An 8,134-nucleotide genomic window follows, 5' to 3' on the forward strand; every position below is an offset into this window, starting at 1 on the left:
TTACACTCCCCCTCCCCCCACCAGTACTTACACCCCCCTCCCCCCACCAGTACTTACACCCCCCCTCCCCCCACCAGTACTTACACCCCCTTCCCCCCAGCAGTACTTACACCCCCCTCCCCCCCACCAGTACTTACACCCCCCTCCCCCCCACCAGTACTTACACCCCCTCCCCCCACCAGTACTTACACCCCTCCCCCCACCAGTTCTTACACCCCCCTCCCCCCACCAGTTCTTACACCCCCCTCCCCCCACCAGTACTTACACCCCCTCCCCCCACCAGTACTTACACCCACCCTCCCCCCACCAGTACTTACACCCCCTCCCCCCACCAGTACTTACACCCCCTCCCCCCACCAGTACTTACACCCCCTCCCCCCTCCAGTTCTTACACCCCCTCCCCCCTCCAGTTCTTACACCCCCCTCCCCCCTCCAGTTCTTACACCCCCCTCCCCCCTCCAGTTCTTACACCCCCTCCAGTTCTTACACCCCCCTCCCCCCACCAGTACTTACACCCCCCTCCCCCACCAGTTCTTACACCCCCCTCCCCCCACCAGTTCTTACACCCCCCTCCCCCCACCAGTTCTTACACCCCCTCCCCCTCCAGTTCTTACACCCCCTCCCCCCTCCAGTTCTTACACCCCCCTCCCCCCACCAGTTCTTACACCCCCCTCCCCCCACCATTACTTACACCCCCTCCCCCCACCAGTACTTACACCCCCTCCCCCCTCCAGTTCTTACACCCCCCTCCCCCTCCAGTTCTTACACCCCCCTCCCCCCTCCAGTTCTTACACCCCCCTCCCCCCACCAGTACTTACACCCCCCTCCCCCCACCAGTTCTTACACCCCCCTCCCCCTCCAGTTCTTACACCCCCCTCCCCCCTCCAGTTCTTACACCCCCCTCCCCCCACCAATTCTTACACCCCCTCCCCCCACCAGTACTTACACCCCCTCCCCCCACCAGTACTTACACCCCCTCCCCCCACCAGTACTTACACCCCCTCCCCCCTTCAGTTCTTACACCCCCTCCCCCCTCCAGTTCATACACCCCCCTCCCCCCACCAGTACTTACACCCCCTCCCCCCTCCAGTTCTTACACCCCCCTCCAGTTCTTACACCCCCCTCCCCCACCAGTTCTTACACCCCCCTCCCCCCACCAGTTCTTACACCCCCTCCCCCCACCAGTACTTACACCCCCCCCCTTACCAGTACTTACACCCCCCTCCCCCCACCAGTTCTTACACCCCGCCCCCCCACCAGTACTTACACCCCCCTCCCCCCACCAGTTCTTACACCCCCCTCCCCCCACCAGTACTTACACCCCCCTCCCCCACCAGTTCTTACACCCCCCTCCCCCCACCAGTTCTTACACCCCCCTCCCCCCACCAGTTCTTACACCCCCTCCCCCACCAGTACTTACACCCCCCTCCCCCTACCAGTACTTACACCCCCTCCCCCCACCAGTTCTTACACCCCCTCCCCCCTCCAGTTCTTACACCCCCCCTCCCCCCACCAGTACTTACACCCCCCCTCCCCCCACCAGTACTTACACCCCCCCTCCCCCCACCAGTACTTACACCCCCCCTCCCCCCACCAGTACTTACACCCCCCCTCCCCCCTCCAGTTCTTACACCCCCCCCTCCAGTTCTTACACCCCCCTCCCCCCACCAGTACTTACACCCCCCTCCCCCCACCAGTACTTACACCCCCCTCCCCTCACCAGTTCTTACACCCCCCTCCCCCCACCAGTACTTACACCCCCCTCCCCCCACCAGTTCTTACACCCCCCTCCCCCCACCAGTTCTTACACCCCCTCCCCCCACCAGTTCTTACACCCCCCTCCCCCCACCAGTTCTTACACCCCCTCCCCCCACCAGTACTTACACCCCCCTCCCTCCACCAGTACTTACACCCCCCTCCCCCCACCAGTTCTTACACCCCCTCCCCCCACCAGTTCTTACACCCCCTCCACCCACCAGTTCTTACACCCCCTCCCCCCACCAGTTCTTACACTCCCCTCCCCCCACCAGTACTTACAGCCCTCCCCCCACCAGTTCTTACACCCCTCCCCCCACCAGTTCTTACACCCCCTCCCCCCACCAGTTCTCACTCCCCCCTCCCCCCTCCCCCCACCAGTACTTACACCCCCTCCCCCCACCAGTTCTAACACCCCCCTCCCCCCACCAGTTCTTACACCCCCCTCCCCCCACCAGTACTTACACCCCCTCCCCCCACCAGTACTTACACCCCCCTCCCCCCACCAGTTCTTACACCCCCCTCCCCCCACCAGTTCTTACACCCCCCTCCACCCACCAGTTCTTACACCCCCTCCCCCCACCAGTTCTTACACCCCCTCCCCCCACCAGTACTTACACCCCCCTCCCCCCACCAGTTCTTAAACCCCCTCCCCCCACCAGTACTTACACCCCCCTCCCCCCACCAGTTCTTACACCCCCCTCCCCCACCAGTTCTTACACCCCCTCCCCCCACCAGTTCTTACACCCCCCTCCCCCCACCAGTTCTTACACCCCTCCCCCCACCAGTACTTACACCCCCCTCCCCCCACCAGTACTTACACCCCCCTCCCCCCACCAGTTCTTACACCCCCCTCCCCCCACCAGTTCTTACACCCCCTCCCCCCACCAGTTCTTACCCCCCTCCCCCCACCAGTTCTTACACCCCTCCCCCCACCAGTTCTTACACCCCTCCCCCCACCAGTTCTTACACCCCTCCCCCCACCAGTTCTTACATCCCCCTCCCCCCACCAGTTCTTACACCCCCCTCCCCCCACCAGTTCTTACACCCCCCTCCCCCCACCAGTACTTACACCCCCCTCCCCCCACCAGTTCTTACACCCCCTCCCCCCACCACTTCTAACACCCCCCTCCCCCCACCAGTACTTACACCCCCCTCCCCCCACCAGTACTTACACCCCCCTCCCCCCACCAGTTCTTACACCCCCCTCCCCCCACCAGTTCTTACACCCCCTCCCCCCACCAGTTCTTACACCCCCTTCCCCCCACCAGTTCTTACACCCCCCTCCCCCCACCAGTACTTACACCCCCCTCCCCCCACCAGTACTTACACCCCCCTCCCCCCACCAGTACTTACACCCACCACCAGTTCTTACACCCCCCTCCCCCCACCAGTACTTACACCCCCCTCCCCCCACCAGTACTTACACCCCCCTCCCCCCACCAGATCTTACACCCCCCTCCCCCCACCAGTTCTTACACCCCCCTCCCCCCACCAGTTCTTACACCCCCCTCCCCCCACCAGTTTCTTACACCCCCCTCCCCCCACCAGTTCTTACACCCCCCCTCCCCCCACCAGTTCTTACACCCCCTCCCCCCCACCAGTACTTACACCCCCCTCCCCCCCACCAGTACTTACACCCCCCTCCCCCCACCAGTACTTACACCCCCCTCCCCCCACCAGTTCTTACACCCCCTCCCCCCACCAGTTCTTACCCCCCTCCCCCCACCAGTTCTTACACCCCTCCCCCCACCAGTTCTTACACCCCTCCCCCCACCAGTTCTTACACCCCCTCCCCCCACCAATTCTTACATCCCCCTCTCCCCACCAGTTCTTACACCCCCCTCCCCCCTCCAGTTCTTACACCCCCCTCCCCCCACCAGTACTTACACCCCCTCCCCCCCACCAGTACTTACACCCCCCTCCCCCCACCAGTTCTTACACCCCCTCCCCCCACCACTTCTTACACCCCCCTCCCCCCAACAGTACTTACACCCCCCTCCCCCCACCAGTACTTACACCCCCCTCCCCCCACCAGTTCTTACACCCCCCTCCCCCACCAGTTCTTACACCCCCCTCCCCCCACCAGTTCTTACACCCCCCTCCCCCACCAGTTCTTACACCCCCCTCCCCCCACCAGTTCTTACACCCCCCTCCACCCACCAGTACTTACACCCCCCTCCCCCCACCAGTACTTACACCCCCCTCCCCCCACCAGTACTTACACCCCCCTCCCCCCACCAGATCTTACACCCCCCTCCCCCCACCAGTTCTTACACCCCCTCCCCCCACCAGTTCTTACACCCCCCTCCCCCCACCAGTTCTTACACCCCCCTCCCCCCACCAGTTCTTACACCCCCTCCCCCCACCAGTTCTTACACCCCCTCCCCCCACCAGTTCTTACCCCCCTCCCCCACCAGTTCTTACACCCCTCCTCCCACCAGTTCTTACACCCCTCCCCCCACCAGTTCTTACACCCCCTCCCCCCACCAGTTCTTACATCCCCCTCCCCCCACCAGTTCTTACACCCCCCTCCCCCCTCCAGTTCTTACACCCCCCTCCCCCCACCAGTTCTTACACCCCCTCCCCCCACCAGTACTTACACAACCTCTCCCCACCAGTACTTACACCCCCCTCCCCCCACCAGTTCTTACACCCCCCTCCCCCCACCAGTTCTTACACCCCCCTCCCCCCACCAGTTCTTACACCCCCCTCCCCCCACCAGTACTTACACCCCCCTCCCCCCACCAGTACTTACACCCCCCTCCCCCCACCACTTCTTACACCCCCTCCCCCCACCACTTCTTACACCCCCCTCCCCCCAACAGTACTTACACCCCCCTCCCCCACCAGTACTTACACCCCCCTCCCCCCACCAGTTCTTACACCCCCCTCCCCCAACCAGTTCTTACACCCCCCTCCCCCCACCAGTTCTTACACCCCCCTCCCCCCACCAGTTCTTACACCCCCCTCCCCCCACCAGTACTTACACCCCCCTCCCCCCACCAGTACTTACACCCCCCTCCCCCCACCAGTACTTACACCCCCCACCAGTTCTTACACCCCCCTCCCCCACCAGTACTTACACCCCCCTCCCCCCACCAGTACTTACACCCCCCTCCCCCCACCAGATCTTACACCCCCCTCCCCCCACCAGTTCTTACACCCCCTCCCCCCACCAGTTCTTACACCCCCCTCCCCCCACCAGTTCTTACACCCCCCTCCCCCCCACCAGTACTTACACCCCCCTCCCCCCCACCAGTACTTACACCCCCCTCCCCCCACCAGTACTTACAACCCCCTCCCCCCACCAGTACTTACACCCCCCTCCCCCCACCAGTACTTACACCCCCCTCCCCCCACCAGTTCTTACACCCCCTCCCCCCACCAGTTCTTACACCCCTCCCCCCACCAGTACTTACACCCCCCTCCCCCCACCAGTTCTTACACCCCCCTCCCCCCACCAGTACTTACACCCCCTCCCCCCACCAGTACTTACACCTCCTCCCCCCCACCAGTACTTACACCCCCTCCCCCCACCAGTACTTACACCCCCCTCCCCCACCAGTACTTACACCCCCCCCCCCACCAGTACTTACACCCCCTCCCCCCACCAGTTCTTACACCCCGCCCCCCACCAGTACTTACACCCCCCTCCCCCCACCAGTTCTTACACCCCCCCTCCCCCCACCAGTACTTACACCCCCCTCCCCCCACCAGTTCTTACACCCCCCTCCCTCCACCAGTACTTACACCCCCCTCCCCCCACCAGTACTTACACCCCCCTCCCCCCACCAGTTCTTACACCCCCCTCCCCCCACCAGTTCTTACACCCCCCTCCCCCCACCAGTTCTTCTTACACCCCCTCCCCCCACCAGTACTTACACCCCCTCCCCCCACCAGTACTTACACCCCCCTCCCCCCACCAGTACTTACACCCCCTCCCCCCACCAGTACTTACACCCCCCCTCCCCCCACCAGTTCTTACACCCCCTCCCCCCACCACTTCTTACACCCCCTCCCCCCACCAGTACTTACACCCCCCTCCCCCCACCAGTACTTACACCCCCTCCCCCCACCAGTTCTTACACCCCCCTCCCCCCACCAGTTCTTACACCCCCCTCCCCCCACCAGTTCTTACACCCCCCTCCCCCCACCAGTACTTACACCCCCCTCCCCCCACCAGTACTTACACCCCCCTCCCCCCACCAGTACTTACACCCCCCACCAGTTCTTACACCCCCCTCCCCCCACCAGTACTTACACCCCCCTCCCCCCACCAGTACTTACACCCCCCTCCCCCACCAGATCTTACACCCCCTCCCCCCACCAGTTCTTACACCCCCCTCCCCCCACCAGTTCTTACACCCCCCTCCCCCCACCAGTTCTTACACCCCCCTCCCCCCACCAGTTCTTACACCCCCCTCCCCCCACCAGTACTTACACCCCCTCCCCCCACCAGTTCTTACACCCCCTCCCTCCACCAGTACTTACACCCCCCTCCCCCCACCAGTTCTTACACCCCCCTCCCCCCACCTGTTCTTACACCCCCCTCCCCCCACCAGTTCTTACACCCCCCTCCCCCCACCAGTTCTTACACCCCCTCCCCCCACCAGTACTTACACCCCCCTCCCTCCACCAGTACTTACACCCCCCTCCCCCCACCAGTTCTTACACCCCCTCCCCCCACCAGTTCTTACACCCCCTCCCCCCACCAGTTCTTACACCCCCTCCCCCCACCAGTTCTTACACTCCCCTCCCCCCACCAGTACTTACAGCCCCTCCCCCCACCAGTTCTTACACCCCCTCCCCCCACCAGTTCTTACACCCCCTCCCCCCACCAGTTCTTACACCCCCCTCCCCCCACCAGTACTTACACCCCCTCCCCCCACCAGTTCTTACACCCCCCTCCCCCCACCAGTTCTTACACCCCCCTCCCCCCACCAGTACTTACACCCCCTCCCCCCACCAGTACTTACACCCCCCTCCCCCCACCAGTTCTTACACCCCCCTCCCCCCACCAGTTCTTACACCCCCCTCCCCCCACCAGTACTTACACCCCCCTCCCCCCACCAGTTCTTACACCCCCCTCCCCCCACCAGTTCTTACACACCCTCCCCCCACCAGTTCTTACACCCCCCTCCCCCCCACCAGTACTTACACCCCCCTCCCCCCACCAGTACTTACAACCCCCTCCCCCCACCAGTACTTACACCCCCCTCCCCCCACCAGTACTTACCCCCCCCTCCCCCCACCAGTTCTTACACCCCCTCCCCCCACCAGTACTTACACCCCTCCCCCCACCAGTACTTACACCCCCCTCCCCCCACCAGTTCTTACACCCCCCTCCCCCCACCAGTACTTACACCCCCTCCCCCCACCAGTACTTACACCTCCTCCCCCCACCAGTACTTACACCCCCTCCCCCCACCAGTACTTACACCCCCCTCCCCACACCAGTACTTACACCCCCCTCCCCCCACCAGTACTTACACCCCCCTCCCCCCACCAGTTCTTACACCCCCCTCCCTCCACCAGTACTTACACCCCCCTCCCCCCACCAGTACTTACACCCCCCTCCCCCCACCAGTTCTTACACCCCCCTCCCCCCACCAGTTCTTACACCCCCCTCCCCCACCAGTTCTTCTTACACCCCCTCCCCCCACCAGTACTTACACCCCCTCCCCCCACCAGTACTTACACCCCCCTCCCCCCACCAGTACTTACACCCCCTCCCCCCACCAGTACTTACACCCCCCCTCCCCCCACCAGTTCTTACACCCCCTCCCCCACCACTTCTTACACCCCCCTCCCCCCACCAGTACTTACACCCCCCTCCCCCCACCAGTACTTACACCCCCCTCCCCCCACCAGTTCTTACACCCCCCTCCCCCCACCAGTTCTTACACCCCCCTCCCCCCACCAGTTCTTACACCCCCCTCCCCCCACCAGTACTTACACCCCCCTCCCCCCACCAGTACTTACACCCCCCTCCCCCCACCAGTACTTACACCCCCCACCAGTTCTTACACCCCCCTCCCCCCACCAGTACTTACACCCCCCTCCCCCCACCAGTACTTACACCCCCCTCCCCCACCAGATCTTACACCCCCTCCCCCCACCAGTTCTTACACCCCCCTCCCCCCACCAGTTCTTACACCCCCCTCCCCCCACCAGTTCTTACACCCCCCTCCCCCCACCAGTACTTACACCCCCCTCCCCCCACCAGTACTTACACCCCCCTCCCCCACCAGATCTTACACCCCCTCCCCCCACCAGTTCTTACACCCCCTCCCCCCACCAGTTCATACACCCCCCTCCCCCCACCAGTTCTTACACCCCCTCCCCCCACCAGTACTTACACCCCCCTCCCTCCACC

The sequence above is a fragment of the Ascaphus truei genome, chromosome 10 (genome assembly GCF_040206685.1).
Source record: "Ascaphus truei isolate aAscTru1 chromosome 10, aAscTru1.hap1, whole genome shotgun sequence".
NCBI classification, from domain to species: domain Eukaryota; kingdom Metazoa; phylum Chordata; class Amphibia; order Anura; family Ascaphidae; genus Ascaphus; species Ascaphus truei.